This window comes from Pleurodeles waltl, chromosome 5, assembly GCF_031143425.1.
Source record: "Pleurodeles waltl isolate 20211129_DDA chromosome 5, aPleWal1.hap1.20221129, whole genome shotgun sequence".
Lineage (NCBI taxonomy): Eukaryota > Metazoa > Chordata > Amphibia > Caudata > Salamandridae > Pleurodeles > Pleurodeles waltl.
This window is the reverse complement of record NC_090444.1, coordinates 1,595,860,557-1,595,881,354: the sequence shown is the minus strand read 5'-3', so window position 1 is coordinate 1,595,881,354 and position 20,798 is coordinate 1,595,860,557.

The following is a 20,798-nucleotide window of genomic DNA, read 5'->3' as shown; positions in this document are numbered from 1 at the left end:
TATATATATATACACATACATATATATATACTGTATTTTATTTATTTTGTTGTTCTAACACATATCCTAAACATCATCTCCCACCCACTAAATAACCTTCCCACCTGAGAACAAACCCATTTATTCATGGTCAGATGTTTGAATTGACTACCCTGTCCAGTGGTTGGTGTCCTGGGCTGTGATGGTCCTGCTGGCTGACTGGTGAATGTTCCTGGTACAGTAACCAATGGATCTACCTGATAAGCAGCAACATCCTGGCTGGTGCCTGGCTGATCATGGCCCTTGGGGTATAATATTCGAAGTGCCAGCTGCCCTTTCCTCAATTAAGTGCTGTGCCGTTCTTCGGTAGGCCTTTACAACTTTACGGATGTGGTGGAATAAGGTGATTCCGCAGCTGCTCAGGTGTCATGTTGTCTGTTGGAGTGGAAGAAAATATGTATTGGTTAAAGCTTAAATAGGAAAAGTGTTAATGGTTATCATGATTCACCTAGTTTGGAGCATCACATGGGGCATCTCTAAAACCCCAATAAAACCTTTTATTATAATTTGACCATCCATCCAAACAAACAGTAACTTCTCCTAATGTAACAAACGTACCCAGGTATTGGCAATGTTGGCAGCTGAAATGGCATTGTCCAGCAAAATCTAGGTACAACCATGTTAATACTGAGAATGATTAGGAACACTGCTATTATGTACATATGGTATGGTTCTCATGTCCCTAGTAATTGATCATTGGGGTTCCTCATTCAGTCTCCAGTGGGCTTGATTCCATGGCCATTAACCTATGTAAAATGAGTAATGTCTGCCAAGTACAGGTATTGTACTTGATAAGGCAAGGGCACAGCTCCAACATAGACTTACTATGTCCCAGGTATTTGAAACATGGAGGGAGGGTGGCTAGCTACCTCACATGAACAGACATATTGGATACATCTTCTATATTAATACCCGAAGGACCTTTACATTGGCTCATTACATACAGTTCAAGTAATAGCATGTGTCCATCTACATAGCCTAGTGTCTGTCCATACATGTCAGCAGGCAATGTCACCTTGATGCACATCACCTCTAATCATATCCATGTGATTGGTGTGTGCATGCATGAAGTACATTTCATATATACTAGTATCTTGTGATGTAAACAGCAGATGTTAGCCAAACTTTATCCCACGGTTAAATTTTTTGGCCAATCCATTATGAGTAACACCACTAAAAGGTAGACTGTGTAATGGAAAGTATGCTGACAACGTCATAGAGACATGCCTTTGATCCAAAACACCTTGGCATTTCTGGTAACAAAACAGCACAAAGGAATAACTATGTATCCAATATGGAAAATGGCCCATTAGATGGCATGAGTGAGGCCTTTAACTGCACGGCCATGAATGGAACGACGTCATCTGTGCCATCTATCCTTACCTATTCTGTCTTCACTGAGGTGTGAATCCTCATATACTGTCTGGACTGGCCATATAAAACTTAAATAGAATACAATGTGGACAACTACAGTAGCAATGCGCATGGGCATTTTGAAGTTGAACCATCCAAAGCCTAGAGATGCTTCAGCTTATGCAGTGTCCTGTCCACTTTGAAGATCCGGAGTACGTGCAGCCGCACCTTCTCTCAATGTGGATTCCAGTCCTGGCGTGGATACCCCATATCACACCCCTACCACTGGAAATCATGTTAGGCAGGTAGTGTGTGATTAGTTACAAGAAGCCACCAAACTCCTGCCCTGACATATTTCTAGATCTGCCACTCCCAGACATTTAACTCACCCAAAAAAACAAAACTCTTAAATAACAAGAACTGTACCTAACAATGCAATTTCTTTAAGGTACAAACACCTGACAATACAGTGGACAAAACAAATTACAACTACAGGATACAACACAAACTTTTGGGACAACACAGACACCAATAAGACTAATACACTACACCACACTCTCCAGCAACAACAACCAAAAACACCTCCACCACCCAGCACAGACAAAAAGACTGTAAGGGAAAGTGAAAGTAATATCTCACTTCCTAGTTTGCAGCATGACAGAGACATTGCATAATTTCTTGGGCAGATGTGTCATGTTTTCACCAAATGCTTAATTTTTATAAACACATCCATGACAATGCACAATGCCGTCATGATGAAGTGATATGTCCAATGCGTCACGGATTAGGCTAATGCGTCTGTTTAAATTGATGCAATGGGCCAAATGTGTGTTTTACAGTGTAGTATATTGTGCAATGCATGTAAACAATTCCAGGGTTCAGTGTTTTGCCTAAGAATATCTGAGGTGACATGCTTCATGCCTTGCAATGTTTTGCATGTGTATGTTGATAGTGCACATATGTGTGACTGATTGCATTACTGGTGTAAAAACTGGGGGAGGGGTATGCAAAGTATCAATTTGAAATTGCGAGGCATATTGAGTGATCTGGGGAGGTATACATTAGGGGGTTCATATCAAAGAGTCCTGTCCCTCAGAAGTGTCACTTTTCTAGACACTCTAGTGGTGCAGGGCTCTCAATCATGTTTATGATGCTACACACAGCCACCCTGCATGGCTTGGCATAGCCTCATATATCTTGAGTAGGGCAAGGCAGCACAAAGCATTGCGTTGTCTTATTCTGCATCAAGAAGGCCTTGCAAGGGCCTTGCGGTGGGTGTTCCCAATCAACACCCATGGAGTTTGACACTGACCCAGATTATCAGACTTGTTCCCCCTGAGGTCCAAAAGTAGTGAGTCAACATCAGCACCAGCCTCTGGTAAATAGGCCCATACTTGGATACATTGCTATCCTGGGATATGTTATGGTTGCACTACTGTTGGAAATGGCCTTTCCGCAGGGTCGCCCCCAAACTTTGTGCTTTCCTCCTTCTCTTTTTCTGATCTCATTTTTGCTGGCTTTAGGACTATGCACACTTTACCACTGCTAATCAGTGCTAAAGGGCATATGCTTTCTCCCTAAACATGTTCACATTGGCTGATACCCAATTGGCTTATTTAATTTACTTGTAAGTCCCTAGTCAAGTGCACTACATGTGCCCAGGGCCTGTAAATTAAATGCTACTAGTGGGCTGCAACACTGGTTGTGCCACCCACATAAGCAGCCCCTTAACCATGCCTCAGGCCTGCCATTGCAAGGCATGTGTGTGCAGTTTCACTGCCAATTCGACTTGGCATTTAAATGTACTTGCCAAGCCATAAACTCCCCTTTTTCTACATATACGTCACCCCTAAGGTAGGCCATAGGTAACCCATAAGGCAGGGTGCTATGTAGATAAAAGGCAGGACATGTACCTATGTAGTTTATATGTCCTGGTAGTGTAGAACTCCTAAATTCATTTTACAATGCTGTGAGGCCTGCTCCTTTCATAGGCTAACATTAGGGCTACCCTCACATACTGTTTGAGTGGTAGATTCTGATCTGAACGGAGTAACAAGGTCATATTTAGTATGGCCAGAATGGTAATGCAAAATCCTTGTGAAGTTGGGTTTAATATTACTGTTGTAGAAATGCCACTTTTAGAAAGCGAGCATTTCTCTACACGCAAATCCTTCTGTGCCTTACAGCCTGTCTCCAATCCACATCTGGTTAGGTTAGTTGACAGCTCCCTTTTGCATTTCACTAAGAAAACCCCAAACACATGATGCTCAGTCACACCTGCACACATCTGCATACTGAATGGGTCTTCCTTGGCTGGAAGGGGAGAGGGCCTGACACTTACATGTCAAAGGACAGTGGCCTGCCCTCACACAACTGACTGCCAAACCCCCTACTGGGACCCTGGCAGACAGGATGGAACTGAAAGGGGATCTTGTGCACTTCTAAGCCGCTCTTTCAAGTCTCCCTCACTTCAAAGGCACATTTGGGTATTTAAACAGGGCCTCTGACCCTACCAACTCAGATACTTCTGGACAAGATACCACAGGTGAAGAAACTCTGAACCAGAACCTGCAACCTACCAAGAGGAACTGATTGGCTGCCCAAAGGACTCACCTGACTGCTTTTCTGCAAAGGACTGCTGCCCTGCTGTTGCCCTGCTGCCTTGCAGCCCTCTGGCTCTGCTCAGAAGTGCTCTTCAAGGGCTTGGATAGAGCTTGCCTCCTATTCTTTGAAGTCTCAGGGCCAAAAAGACTTAATCTTGCAAAGAACTCCTTGTGCAGCGAAAATTTGACACACAGCCTGCCAGAAACGACGCACAGCCTGCATCGCGGTGACAACATCACCGCACGCCGAACCGGATTGATGCAGCCCAGCTCCCCGAGAGGAGATCGACGCAGCACCAGCGTTGCGACCGGAACTTCGATGCACGGGCCACTGGATTGACTCATAGCCGAGCCGGAACAACGCAGCCCGAGTTCCTTCGAGAACAATCGAAGCAGCGTCTGCCGCGCGACAGAAATTTCCCTACATTGCCCCCCGGTCGATGTAGCTCCTGTGACTTTGTTCTGCTCGCCCAGGATTTTTTCCGCATCGTCCCCGAGGCATCCGAATACCCCGCAGCCAGAGAAGGATCCAAGACAAGCATGCCAGAAATTGACGCAAAGCCTTCCCTGCGTGGAAAATTATTGATGCATCATCTGTGTGCGCCCGAAGAAACCAACGCACACCTCCACGTTTTCCATGCATCTCCTCCTCTGCGGTCCCCTGCAGAGAATTTGAACGAAAACCAGTTACTTTGTGTTTGCAAGAGACACTTGTTGCTTTTTAAAGACTAAAGACTCTTTTTATCATTCTCAGAAGTGATATTTCAATGTGTACGTTTTGACCTGCATTTATCTAGATAACTATTCTATATTTTTCTAAACACTGTGTGGTGTATTTTTGTAGTGCTATACTGTGTTATTGCATTATTTATTGAACAAATACTTTACACATTGCCTTCTCAGTTAAGACTGACTGCTCAGTGCCAAGCTACCAGGGGGTGGGCACCGGATAATTTGGATTGTGTGTGACTTACCCTGACTGGAGTGAGGGTCCTTGCTTGGACAGGGGGTAACCTTAGTGCCAACCAAAGACCCCCTTTCTAACAATTACCCACTCAAGGAATGGGATACACTGGGTGGTTCAACTAATCTACAGTGTATGTGGCATCCAAGAGACAGATTAACTGTGTATATATCTAATATATGTGGCTGGGCATATATGACACATGCTGATATGCGCAAAACAACATTTACCATTGAGAAATACCTGACAACCACCATACCATGTTGTGGTACACACACATCTGCTGTATGGGTTTGGATCTGGAAGAATATGAGTAGCACATGCACAGTACCAATGCACATGTTTTTGTCACAATTATTTGCCTATATATTGCTGATCAGGAGGCCAACTTGGGTAGCCAAAACAAGTATGATTTATACCAAGGAGGTATATGTTTACTGTTGGCATGATTCACGTCATTTTGCGATAATGAGGGGATAATTAAACTTAGGATGTTTGTATTCTTTCACACAAGATGTTCATCTTGGCATTTACGGATACATGCTGCCAATATCACCTTCAATGAATCAGTGCATGGTACCTTGGAAGGAGTTACCTTCCACATAGATATATGCTGTTTGTGTCATGTTTTTACAAACACACATAGATAGAGGTATAGGAGTGACCTAATTGTTTGTATCAGATTGAGACACACCAACATGGTAAGACACATCCCTGCTAGTTCTAGTTACGCCCTTGCCTTGTGGGGCAAGTGTGGCAGCATCGGCCCTACGTAGCCAATCCTGCACCGACACAGTTGAGAATCTCCGTTATGTGAGATGTCACTATGAATTTAATATATACTTGAGAAATTGATGTAAAATATGTAGACTGTATGAGTTGCACTGTGTTCCCATGCACATCATATGTGCCTCTGTTCACAGTCAGCAGACTATGAGTTCACTCTACTGTTCTCCACAAGTATGAGGCAGTACAGATGGCTAGAGGTACAACACACACACATGCATTCATTGCACACTATTTACATTTGCACATCCTTTGGATTGTGGTGGGATGTCTGACGGTCAGTACACTGCACCAGCACACATACTCACATTTCCAAACTGCATCAAATTGCTATCTTTGTTTGGTGCATGTCCTCCCGATGGACATGTATTTGGCACCTGACATGCACACATTTTTTATACACCAGATGATGTTGGTGGTATTTGTTGCACATTGCTACATACCTTTATTATGGGCCAATTACTATCATATGTGATGTAAGTGCCTTGATGTTTAAAATGAATATGAAGCAAGTGATTATAAATGTATTTACTTTTAAGAACACTTTTTTCATGAGGTCCATGTATTTGTGTCCATTGATGTGATTCATATGTCAGTAAAAAATAATCTGTACTCTCCGGTCGCTCCGCAGTCTCCAGGCAATTGTCTGTACATCATGGCGCTGTTGATCACCTTCCTCATCATCATCCTCTATGGCTTCATGCTTCTCATTTCCCTTGTACACATGGGACATTGGTCTGCACACATATTTTGTGCAAAATACAGCGCACAAGTATGGTTTTACATAACATAGGGGGCGTAGAGCTATCTCCCTCTGACATATTGAGACAGTGAAAGCGGAACTTAAGGACTCCAAAATTCTGCTCCACTATTGACCGGTTCCTGCTTAGTGCATGGCTGTAGCTCTGCTGGCCCTCCATTTGGTGATGTGCAAATGGAGTCATGACCCATGGCTGCAAACCGTATCCTTGGTCAGCTGAAAAGGCAGGAGAGGAACAATCAGTCCATGGGCATGATGGTTGATAGACCGACAATCAAGAACATGTCTGTTATGTGGCCTGAATGACTCATACACATTTCCACCAGTATGGGACGTGCAATGACGTTGTTTAGCATACACGCACTTTCATTTTTGGTAAGACTGACACTGTACTGCTTCTACAAGTATACTGGCCTGTGTGATACACTTACGAATAGTAAAGGTTGTGAGCACCAATGCCATGAATTTGGTGAATGTTTACTGGTATGGAGAGTCAGTTAGCCATTGAGGAGACACTTCTTGCACACTTCTCTATTGTGTTGGTTTGGGACTACGTTTGGCATTTCTGATCTACTACATGCCTGATTTTCAAAATGTACCTGGTGCAGATGATGTGGTCCCATTCACACATATTTGGATGTGACAGTAGTAGTCACTGTTGTTAAGTAGCTACTGCCATGGATAGATTAGTGAGTGGATGCCAATGTGAAACATCATTATGCACACCTGGCAGTGTACTGCGTCCACTGTGTTGACAGAACACAAGGGGAAACATAAGTGGAAGTCTTGCACTGTACAGTGCAACTTGTAAACTAGCCATTCTGCACTACTGATTGAGGGCAGTGTAGGACATATGTCTGGACATATTGCAGTGTCCCAAGTTTGTAGACTGCACTGTCAGGCAATGGGCACCATATCATCAAGATTGGCACATAAGCAAAATGGTGAATGTGTGGCTGTATTTCCCATGAGATCTACTTTGTGCATGAGGGTCTACCTTGCTGAACCCTTGGAGGATTGATAGGGTAGGTCTGTGGACCACAAAATAGACCACACATAGGCTGGCAAGAGCATATATGATGACTAATGTAAATTTCCATAGCACACATGACCTGGAGAGGGCCAATTTTTTGAAACATTTCTCATTTTCACAGGTACTGGATACATGACATGCCTCATGTCCATGGGCGTTACCTATGGACACACATACAACAGAAACGGAGGCCCTTCCTTCAACACAGCATTGCAAAACAGCATTTTTCATAGTGTTGAGTTGCTGGGGATTTTTCCACTATTTCAAGACACACACAGGACCTCAGTTGTGAGCTGTTGCTGCAGGGCAGCACAGGAAGTCACTTAGCTGTGCTGCCTTGCATCAAAAGGAAAGGGCAGGAAAGCCTCATATTAATGAAATATGGTGCTTTGATGTCCTTTCTGCCTGCGCCGAATCACAAATTGGTCACCCTGGTGCAAGGGTGTCTGCGTTGTTGGCACAATTGATTTTGTGCAGCAATGTGTCTTTGGAGGCATTCTTCTCTTTCTAAAGAGGAATGCATCACACATAGAAAAAGGAAAAAACAAGGAGAAATAAAGTTATTTCTCTTTGCTTCGCCTCCCCTGGGGAGGTGCACAGTTTTGATGCATTCCCAGGTTTACAGATCCTTGTAAATCTGGGCATGTGTCAAAGCCCATTGGCGCTGTGTGGAAAAACTCCCCGCAAGGCCCATGGAATGCCTCCAGCCTCTTGCAAATGAGGCCCACAGTGGCTTAGCAGGTCTTAAAATGTGTGACTTGCAGGGTTGTATTGCACTTATGCCATGTTGTATGGTTCAACTAAGGGGCCCACACTTCCTGCGTATGCACTGTCTCATTTATCCAACACAAAGATGCCTCTTTTAACCAGCATATATTACGGTCATAACATCAGTCATGTGCATCAGATGTACTTAACAACCAGTAGGCCATTCTCATCTCTTCCATTATGGAAACACTAGTTTATGATGGAATGTCTGAAGATGTATGCATCATGAGCACTCTGAGGGTACTTTGACAGCAAATTGATGAACATCCCAGATGGTCTACTATTCTCTGCATGTTGATGGAACATGTGGAATATGTGTGCTTCCTATTGTGATACAGGTGAGATGCAGCAGCTGGAGGCACCAGTTGCATCTTTGCAGTCCATTGCCCCCAGCACATGAGGAAATCTAACAGTGGCATAGAAGCCTTGATTGTTTTTCAGTTGTTTTTGCTGTGTGTTGGGAAACATGTGGTACTGGGGTGTGAGGCTTATGATGGCAACGAGGACAGAGGGGAGGAATGCAGAAAAAGATGGCTGGGTGATTCCTGCCACTCTGGCTGTCGTGGTTTGGAATGAGCCTTTCACCAGCATGTGGAGTACTGCTATCAGCTTGGCCTGCAGAGGGATGTTGGTGTACCTCTGGGATGTTGTCTTCAGCCTTGGTGCAATCTGGTGCAGGAACACAATGATGGACTCCTTCCTGAACCTGTAATAGGTGATACCCCCCACCTCCCTGAGGTCGATGAGGATAGCCTTTGGGAGTAAATTGCTCCCTTCTCATGAGATGTCACCATGGCGGAAGATGTGGCAGTGGTTGTCATCTTCTTCCTTCTCTGAGCTGCAATATGAGAAGCTCTATGGCGTAATTGGGCTTGCCAAAGTGCTTTGTGTATGTTCTGCTTATGTACCAGTTCCAATGCATCATTTCTTATGTTTAGGTTGCTGACGCACAGGAATTTTAATGCATTTAGGACTCAGGGCCTCATTACGATCCTGACAGCCTGCGGTAAACTGGCAGTAACACCGCCAACAGGCTGGCAGTGTTCTGCCAGCTATTATGACCGTGGCGCATTAGCCACTGCATACCGCCGGCCCCTCCAAGCACCGCTGCCCTTGGGATTATGAGTCCCCAACCACCAGCCTGTCCACGGCAGTAAACACCGCCATGGAGAGGCTGGCGGTAAGGGGGACTCGGGGTGCGCCTGGGGGGCCCTGCACTGCCCATGCAGTTAGCATGGGCAGTGCAGGGGCCCGCAGGCACAGCCCCATCATGCATTTCAATGCACAACGGGTGCTGCTGCACCCACTACACATCAACATTGTCGCCGGCTCTATTACGAGCCGGCTGCAATGTTGATGTGACTTTTCCTCTGGGCCAGCGGACGGAAACACTGTTTCCGTCCGCTGGCCCAGCAGAAAAGTCATAATAGGGAGCTGGCACCCGCAGCTTCGGTGGTCTTTTTAAAAGACCGCCAAAGTTGTAATGAGGGCCACTGTGTGTCATTTGCCAACTATGTGTTACTGCCCCACAAACTCGTAAACATCACTGTGTCAGTTCTGCATAGGATTTTACAAGGAATGCCTACCTTGTATATGTTTAATGTTACATGATGCAGCTTGTTGAGGCGCAGAAAAAAAAAACCAATGCAAGCCTTCGAAAAGTGATGCATTGTGCCAAATGCATCACTTCGTAAATATGGAGCATAGAATTTGCCACCGCTGTGTCAAAAAAATGTTGCAGCAGTGGGGTAAGCTCCTTGTAAATATATCCCTAAATACAATCTCAAGACTCACCTTTTTCAATGATATACCTCATTTCAGCTACTATGTGACAGATAGGACTTTTCAGTGCTGGGAGGCACATTTGGTAGCCATGCACTTTATAAATGCCTAGCATAGCATAACAATGTGCAGATTTAGATTTTGCTCCCTTTCAATTGCCTTGTCCGCTTGACTCAGCCACGCAGATGTGTACAGCTCCTTCATTGTCCTTTTTTGGCACCACCATTATGGAAGAAACCCATAGGATCAGCCCAGTAGAACGTTCAATGATATCATGGTTAAGTAATGATTTGAGTTGTTTTGCAACAGATTCTTGCAAATAAAAAAAATTACTTCTGTGTCTTTGAGCAAGAGGATGGGCATCCTCATTATTATGCAACTTTCAATGTCTTAAGTTTTTGTAATCCATGAATCAACAAACTATTTCATGATAAACATTCCTGTTGTAGCTCACTGAGATAATTCCCATATCAGCAGCTGTGCTGAAACTGAGCAAACAGGCACGTAGCATGTATGTTGAAGCACGCAAGTGGGTGCTTGCACTTTTGTTTTCTTATGTTTCATCATTGCTACAAATGGACCTTTACGTTTCAACAGTGTCAGTGCAGCCCATTGGTACACTTTAGTTTTCGATGGCGCCAGTTGTGGCAATGGAGATAGTTCATTATATTTCTGTTTAGGCATAATATTTATCAGTGCACCACTGTCAATAATGAAAGGTATTGAACAACTGTTTATTTTCAGTGTAATCTTTGGACAATGTTTGAGTGACGTTGGTGCTTTTACATGTCGACTTTCCTTTGAATAGCATTTTTTTCACATGCCGCCAGTCCAACATGTGCTCATTTTTCTGAAGTAAACATCAGCATTGCACAATCATATTCTTTACTTTCACTTTTGATACTGACAAGCTTTTTGGCGATGATTTAGATGATGATTTACTTTGGTGTTGATTTGTCTCAACTAATGTTGCCGCTTGGCCTTGTAAGCGTGCGCCTTGCAAACCGTTACAAAATGGCAGCCTTTGCATATCTGTCCAATGAAAAGACAATTACCTTCATGTGTAAACAACAATCCACACCTGAAGCACAATTTATATTTCCTCTGAGACATCACCTGTATCCTTCAGCCTTGGGTTACTGCTTGCTTTTCATGTTCATGACTGACTCACTTTGGGCACCTTTGGCTTCCACGTCAGCAGCTTGTCTATTAGCGTGCTCTTCAACTCTGGCAGCGATGAGAACTCGCTCCAGATTAAGAGTTTCTCTCAGCATTGTTGTCTGAATAAATCTGACAGGCATCCATCAAAAACTCTGAGACATATCACTTCTTCATCATCAAATTCATTGAACTTACAGTGTTTGAAGAGTGTATCCAGTCTCTCAACAAATTGGCTTCACCAACTCTTTGTCATTCTTGTCTGATGTCTCAATTGAGGCAGTCCATCTATCACCAATATTTTTTTGGGCAGTATCAAATAGTTGTGGTTATTTCAGGAAGTCAAAGGCAGTGTAACTGTTCACAGGATTGGCTGACACCTCTCTGACTCCACTTGGTGGTCCTGGTGAATTTGTTCATGCACACCATCTTTGTGGTGTGGTCAGCTTTTATAATTGTGTGGAATGTGCCCTCTTTCCTTGGTCTCCATTAGAGGAAAAGCCTTCTACCGTTCTGATCGCAGCTTCAGTTATGGACGGATCTGTAAGCACAACCCTGAGCACTTCTCCTTGGGCCACTTCTCAGTGCTGTAGTATGACGACTCTCTTTAATCGGTTCTAGTGAGCAGATGACCTTTCCTTGTATCAGTTGTTCTTTTGTGCTTTTTGACACCTGGTTGGTCTCCGCCTATCAGCGCTTCTGACAGCAACGTTATTGTGTAATTCGCTGTTGCTATTTTCTGCATTTTCAAAACCTGGGTGTAATTGCCTTCAGCAGTATTGCTCTTTTTACTGTATCGTTTTATATTGAATAGTAGCGCAGTACCTCTCTGTATGGCCTTGCTAGTGCATTCTTGGCCAACAAAGCATAGACTTCTCAGTGAAACATTATTTATTCTCAACCGCTTCACACTGGCTGGAGCTGCGCTTTGACACTACATTCGCCAAATGTTGATTCTGCACTTCAATGGAAGCTCACATGGCACGCATAACCAGTTTGCTTGGACCTTGGCAAACTCTCTGAGAGAGCACTGACGATCTTTGGATCACTTATTCCCTATCTCATCGCTAGTTGTAGTGCCTTCCCCAGCCTGGGTACCAGACAATGAATACAACACAGACAAGCTAAGTACTACACGTCTTTATTCGTCTGCATGTTACTGCAAACTCAACATTCTAAACCTGCATTCACTTCTCCATGTTCTAATACGTACGTCACAACTCCACAGAGTCCTTCAGGAGCCCAAAGGGTTTCGTCATTCATAGTCACACAACGCTACACCCTCGAAGTCTGAAGGGGATCTCTCTAACTCCTAACAGTGCAAACCTTAACTAAAACCAACAGAAGTTGGAATTTGTATTGTAAATTGTGACATCATATAGGTTTCTCATCCCAAAAACTCAGTCTTTGTTACCTTGAGTGTTCCATGTTCAATGCCAGGATTTTCTCTTCTCAGGCCTTGCTATCAATAAAACTAAAACATAAATTCAAACCCTTTTCCTCTAGCTAAAGAGATCTTGAAACCACCTGCAAAAAAGACACCCTATCCAAACAGAAATACACTTAAAATGTAAGGCCTTTATTCATGCTAACTTTAACTCAACATAAAATGTGCATTTCAAATACGTGGTTGAACTTATGCACTTTCAACTTTCAAAATAAATACAAAAAGGGAAGAAAGAAATACAAATTACTTCAACTAATCCTACTTAAAGTTTAAATATAAAATCTGAATACATTTTTAAATGAGCATTAGTGTGTAGGTATATAAAGCTTCAGTCTTTCAGTGGTTGTGTTTTATTAATGAGTTTAAGTAGGCACACATTTTAACAATTTTAAAGCACACAGTAAATACATTGTCAAACGTAAATGTGTTTCTGCGCAATGACTGACGTGCAAAGGACGGAGTCTAAAACTGCACTACTTCAGTAGTGCCAAATGCAACTGTCCTTTGACACCAGTTCTATGGCTCTTCTTTCACTCTGTATGAAACCAGTACCAGTAAAACCCACCACCTAAAGCAACATCACCTATATATTACAGGAAAAGACTGCCAAACCCCGCCCATCTTATTCACCGCCTCTGATTTTCCTAAATGCCTGTTGCCATGGTTTTCCTTGATTCTGTGTTGTATAGATTGCTGGTGTGAAATTACTGGAAATCCTTAAGTAAATATACTTGATATGTTGCATTGGTATTTCATTATTTGTGATATGTTAGTTTATTTTAATCTTCGTGCTCCAATGCATGATCGCGTGACTGTTACTTTAAATTGTTTGAACACGTAGTCATACATTCATTAAACCTCTGTGGCTTCCTGCTTTGACCTTATTTGCTTTTCTCTGAAAAGGGGTAAAATCTGCACTTTGCAGATCACTTGCTCTCATTTGTTATTCCTTTTCTGAAGAGTGTTAATGTTATTGTTATTGTTATTATTGACTCCAAGAATGATGGAAATCACGCCATAATCTGAGAACCCTAAACATACCATCTACGAATACTGCACATTCCTCTTGTTAAAAACAGGTAAAACCATTGAAATAATCAACACACATTACACAATGCCTAGATATCCTCTGCCTTTCAATGCTGACAAAATGGAATGTCTGGAATTCCAGGACATCAAATTGTAGGCTTCACCTACCTCTCTTTCATAACACTCTTCCTCTGCTATTAGATACAAGAACAATTGATTGCCATTCTCCTAAAAGAAACACCTTGGAAGCACTATATTGTCCAATGACGGTTCCATCTCAAGCATGCTATTGCTCATCAACAATAATTCTGCAACCGCAGTCCTAAGCACAACACAACAACCTATTGGCCAGCTGACAAGCATGATTTTGCCCATTTAGATGTGTCATGTCTCTGCATTTGGCATACTAACCAATAAGTATTAATAAACAGAATAGCAGAAGTCACCAAAACATCCAAGGCCACTGCCATCTGTCTGAAGTTCTCCATAGCGGACCACACCTAAACAATCGACAAAAGAAGCACCACATTCTACACTACCCCAAGAACATACCACAGTTACCAGTGTTTGGCACTTGCAACAGTTGTGTTGAAATTAATGAAATCACTTTGTACCATCATGTATTATATCATGTTAGTGACATCATGTATGACTTAAGAGGCTGGTCACAAATTAAGCCATTTGAGGGTACAATAAAGCAGTGGTTCCCAACTTGTGGTCCAGGGACCCCTGGGGGTCCACTAAGCCTCCTGGGGGAGTCTGTGGCTGCCTAGAAAGTTAATTAACATTAACAGATTAATAACGTGTATATAAATAAAGTTGCTCAATCTACAATTGAACATTTTAAAACATATTGTAAATGTCAAGGAATTTGAATTTGTAGGCTAGAAACGAAATTAGTATCCTCAAATTGATTTGTGGAAGCAATGCAGGTGCATCAAACAGAATATAGAATAGACAATATGTGACTTCAATTACATTTAGAGATGATCCAATCTTCCTTTTAACCTATTTACTGCCAAGCCTTTTCCCCTCCTGTGCTAAGCCTTTTTTGGGCTATTTGGGGTAGTTCCTGCTTAGGCCCTGTTAGAAATAGGGCCTCTGGTTGGCAGTCAGTATGCACTCTTTCCAAGCAGGGTCCCTCACTCTAGTCAGGGTGAGGGAGATAAACATCTCAGATAATCCCTACTAAACCCCTAGTTAGCCTGTCATAAGCACTCAGGCTTATCTCAGAGGCAATGTGTAAAGTATTCGTACCAACACACACAGCAACACAGTGAAAACACTACAAAATAGAAACAACACCAGTTTAGAAAGGTAACCAATATTTATCTAAATCAAACAAGACCAAAATGACAAAAATCCAACATACACATGCAAAATTATGGCTTTTCAAAGATTACACTTCACTATAGTACTGAGAAACAGAAATGCTTAAATTTGCTGTGATCATGGCGTAGTGACAGAGTTGTTCCCAACAATCCGACACCAATGACGATGATCACAGAGATGCACAGACCCACAGGTACAGTACCTTTTGAAAATGAAGAAACAAGCCGGTGAATGAGGTTGGGGATCGAGGCGTCGCTGGATCTGGTGCGATGTCAGTTGTGGTGCTGTGGAGTGAAGGAGTGGAGGCATCAGTACGAAGCGTTGGGTCCTTGCACTTCCAGAGCGGTTGATATCCAGTGGTCAGAACGTGGTACGTGACCTCACGGGTCGTGGTCATGCCACGAGGCTGCAGGTGCTGCCGCAGAGTCGGGAGTCACGGACATCAGTGACACGGCACTTTAGAACTCACTTAGTCACAGACTTTGGCGAAGCTGTGGCAGCATCAGGATTGCGGGTTGGGGTCTTCGTTCTCCAGTGGGTACCACAGGTTCAGTTGCAGGTGGCTGCGTGAGATCCGGCAGCAGCGTCTGTCCGAGAGTCATCTGAAGTTGGTGCACATGATTTTCATTCAAGGGCCCAGGGACTTGATTAGGGACTACTTAGCAGGGTAGGAGTCTCAGCAAGAGAGTACAGGTGCTGGTAGAGGAAGTCTTTGATGGGCCTGAGACTTCAGAACAGGGCACAAGCTCAGTCCAAGCCCTTGGAGAAACTTCTCACGCAGGATACACAGCAAAGTCCAGTCTTTGTCCTCTCTAAAGCAGAAGTAGCAACTGTAGGCCAACCCAGCAAAGGGACAGTACTCCTCCTCCAGCTCTTCAGGTCTTCTACTTGGCAGAGGCTCCTCTTGATCCAGAAGTGTTCTAAACGTCTGGGGTTTTTGGTCCACTACTTATACTCCTTTCTGCCCTCTGAAGTAGGCAAACTTGAAAGAAAAGTCTCTGTTGTTCACAAGATCCTGCCTTGCCCAGGCCTGGCCCAGACACACTCCAGTGGGTTGGAGTATGCTTTGTGTGAGGACATGCACAGCCCTTTCAGGTGTAAGTGTCAGGTCCTCCCTCCCCATCCCAGCGCTGGAGGCTCATCAGGATTTTCAGGCTATAGCCCCAGCTCCTTTTGTTTCACTGTAGAGAGAGAATTCACAAAGGCCCAACTGTCAGTCTGACCCTGACGTGGAATACACAAGCAGACAGAGGCACAGAATGGTTAAGCAGGAAAATGCCCACTTTCTAAAAGTGGCATTTTCAAACTAACAATCTAAAAAACAACATTACTGTTAGAAATTGAGTTTTGGGTTGGCAGTCAGGTTATCCCCTGTCCATGCAAGGACCCTCACTCTAGTCAGAGTAAAGAAGAATCACCCACAGTTAACCCTGGCTCACCTCCTTGGTAGCTTGGCACGAGCAGGTGGTCCTAACTTCAGAAGCAATGTGTAAAGTACTTGTACTAACACACACAGTAACTCAGTGAAAACACTACAAAATGACATAACACAGGCTTAGAAAAATAGGTAACATTTATCTAAACAGAGCAAGACCAAAACAACAAAATTCAAACATACAAAAGTCAAGTTATGAATTTTAAAAAAGAATGAGAGTCTTAGGGCCAGATGTATCAAGCTCCTGGGTTTGCATTTCTTAAATAGAAAATTTTAAGAAATCGCTATTTTAGAAATGCAAAATGGAATGTATCAGAACTGTGAGTCGGTAATAGCGATTTCTTAAAATTCACAAACGCAATTTGCGAGTTGCAAATACAGAATCTCAAAAAAAAGTAGCGAATCGGTATTTGAAAATCGCAAATTGCGAAAACGGCAAACCGGAACAGGCTGATGACATCACAACCAGGAAGTGAGTCAGACCATGCTGTTTCCACGAGCCACACCCATAGGAGCAAGCAGAGAGACAAATCCCAGCACCAGGGAGGCAGTTGTGTGAGCCAGCCAGGACCAAACAGGAACATGACCACTGATGAGAAGGTGAAGGAGAAAGGAGATAGGAAGCGCAAGCTCGAATTCAGTGAGCAGAAATTGTAGGTGCTCACTGAGGAGGTGGTAAGGAACCACGAAAAACTTTTTGAGAAGAACTCACTCCAGGTACCTGAAAGTGAGAAAAGGAAACGGTGATCAGAAATCCAGACAAAAATATGTACAGTGGGTTTTGCTCAGTGCTCTGTTGAGGAGATACGCAAGCGATGGTACGACTTGCGCTCCCGTGCCAAGGATAGGGAGGCCAGCAGGCTAAGGTGGCAAGGAGCAACGGTGGAGGACCACCCACTCAGACACCTTCAACACCAATGGAAGACATGATGGAGTCCACACGGCTTCCTGAAGCTGTCAGTGGTGTCACTGATATTGACACCTCAGGGACACCCAGCACCAGAAAAGGTAAGTGCAGTAATGATGTGTATCCCATATGTGTTTGTACAAATGCCCCTTAGAAATGAGCTATTAGCCGGATGCATTGTGATAAGTAGTCCATGCCACATCTTACATACAATGCAACAATGTCTTATGGGAGTGGTAGTCCACACCCCTAAAGTGCTAATCCCACATATACAGGAAGTTAGTGTACAGCCACACAGAGGAACAACACAAACAACCCACAGTGAGACAATGTTAGTGTACAGTCATTACTAATGTATAACATTTTGTGAAATATTCATAAATGACATGCTGCACATTGTCATTGTGGATGTCCCGGGCCCTGACACAGCAGAAAGTGGAAATGTGGGGGATGGCAAAACACAGCCACAGCCCGACTCAAACACCAGTGAGTCCTTCAGTATTGCACCAACTAGACGCAGGGCAAGGGTGTTACCTCTCCCGTAGTATAACCTGGACTCAGATGAAATGCCAGAGGAAGTACCCACATCACCCCCAGAGGCTAGATCCACAGGAATACATCAGTCCCTGCCCCAGTGTCAGTCAACTCCCCTCAGGAGCAGTCACAATGCAGGCAGACAGTGCACTGATGAAGGAGAGGACCCATCAATCTTTGGCGGCCTTGAAGCTTCCATGATGAAAGTGCAGCGCCTGCAATGCAAACACATGAGGTCAATCCACAGGCAGTTGGTGTCTCACAATGACAATATGGGAGTACTGCACAAGCAGTTGGATGCACTCAAAGAAAACATGGGATCCATGCACAAGCAGCTGGAGTCTCTGAATGAGGGACAGCAAACAGCAGCAGAAAACACAAAGTAGTTGACAAACGCTATTAGGGAACTCTGCACTGAGATTCAGCAGGAGCATGTCAGCCACTGTAGGCGCCATCTCCAATTTATGGGAAGGTTTGATGGGTTCTGCAGATCGGTAAAGCGGCTCGCTAGCTCAACTGCCTTGATATCATGACGTGCTGTGGGCAAACAGGTGGAGTTGGCACATTGAAGTCGGGACGTTGCACAGGGATTGTTGCAGATAACCAATGTTCTTGATGCAATGCAGACAGCACGCAGTGCTACAAATATCGAACTTAGTGGTGGGGATAGTGAGGAGCTCTCTAGCCTCAGCAGTCTTACAGCCCCTGTGATGGATCCTAGGCATCGCAGTACCAGACACAGTACTGTCTTGGAACCTGCTACAAGAGGTGCCAGTGAGGCCACTGAACACTCAAGTGGAGTGCGTGGACTTAGGAAGTAATGTTGAGGGCTACAGGGACTACCTTAACATATAGCAATACAGTTATACTATAATGCTAATAGTGTGACACTGTTACTCGCACATGTTTGCCTATAGTGCATAGCTATGTCCTATTGACACATATGTTACTTGAAGTCAAGGTAATAAAGGTGCTCACTACAGAAATACATAACATTGAAGTGGTGTTGTCATTACTTACATCAGAAGTGGTTGCGTGTGATGTCAGCACATCTTAGTCTGCCGTCTGCTGCACTGCTCTTGTCTACTGGGTGAAGGGGTGGTTAGAGATCACCATCCTCATCTGAGTCCAGCTCCGTGGGTTCCACAGGTATGCCCATTGTCGTTGCAATGTTGTGCAATGAAGCACATGTGGCCACTGTTAGAAATGGAGTTTTTGGTTGGCAGTCAGGTTACCCTCTGTCCAAGCAAGAACCCTCACTCTAGTCAGGGTAAGTCACACACAATCCAAATTATCCTGTGCCCACCCTCTGGTAGCTTGGCACGAGCAGTCAGGCTTAACTTAGAAGGCAATGTGTAAAGTATTTGTGCAATAAATCATACAATGACAAAATATAGCACCACAATAATACACTAAACAGTGTTTAGAAAAATATATAATATTTATCTGGATAATTGCAGGTCAAAACAAATAAAGATTGCAATGTGAAATTGTAGAGATATCACTGAAAAGTGATATAAAGTGTCTTAAGTCTTTAAAAAGCAAACAAAGTCTCTTTCAAGCACAAAGTACCTGGTTTAAAGTGGAAAATCTCCACCAAGGGCCGCAGAAGAAGAGATACGTGGAAAAATGGTGTGTGTGTCGATTTCTCCCCTGCACACACAGACTTGCGTTGTTATTTTTCACGAGGGGAAGTCGTGCGTCGTTTTCCGGCGCGCGGACAGTCTCTTTCTGTGGTTCGCGGGATTACCAGATGTCTCGGGTCTGTGCGTGGATTCTTCGGCTTGTTTTATGGCTGCGCAGCGTTCCAGGAGGCTGTGCGTGGAATTCTCGTTTTCACGGCAGGCGTCGCATTGATTTCCCCTCTGGAAGTCGGGCGGCGTTGACCATGAGAGGCCGTGCGTCGAAGTTCTGGTCGCCCCGAAGCTGACGCGTCAATCAGCGTCAAAATGTTTGCTGCACGAAGAGTCCAAATGAAAAAGAGAAGTCTTTTTGGTCCTGAGACTTCAGGGAACAGGAGGCAAGCTCTATCCAAGCCCTTGGAGAGCATTTTTACAGCCAGACCAGAGTTCAGCAAGGCAGCAGGCCAACAGCAAGGCAGCAAAGGCAGCAGTCCTTTGTAGAAAGCAGACAGGTGAGTCCTTTGAGCAGCCAGGCAGTTCTTCTTGGCAGGATGTAGGTTCTGGTTCAGGTTTCTTCTCCAGCAAGTGTCTGATGAGGTAGGGCAAAGGCCCTGTTATATTACCAAATGTGCCTTTGAAGTGGGGGAGACTTCAAAGAGTGGCTAAGAAGTGCACCAGGTCCCCTTTCAGTTCAATCCTGTCTGCCAGGGTCCCAGTAGGGGGTGTGGCAGTCCTTTGTGTGAGAGCAGGCCCTCCACCCTCCCAGCCCAGGAAGACCCATTCAAAATGCAGATGTATGCAAGTGAGGCTGAGTACCCTGTGTTTGGGGTGTGTCTGAGTGAATGCACAAGGAGCTGTCAACTAAGCCCAGCCAGACGTGGATTGTAAGGCACAGAAATGCTCACTTTCTATAAGTGGCATTTCTAGAATAGTAATATTAAATCCAACTTCACCAGTCAGAAGGATTAGGTATTACCATTCTGGCCATACTAAATATGACCTTCCTACTCCTTTCAGATCAGCAGCTACCACTTCAATACTGTATGAGGGCAGCCCCAATGTTAGCCTATGAAGGGAGCAGGCCTCACAGTATTGCAAAAACGAATTTAGGAGTTTTGCACTACCAGGACATGTAAACTACACAGGTACATGTCCTGCCTTTCACTCACACAGCACCCTGCTCTGGGGGTTACCTAGGGCACACATTAGAGGTGACTTATATGTGGAGAAAGGGGAGGTTTAGGCT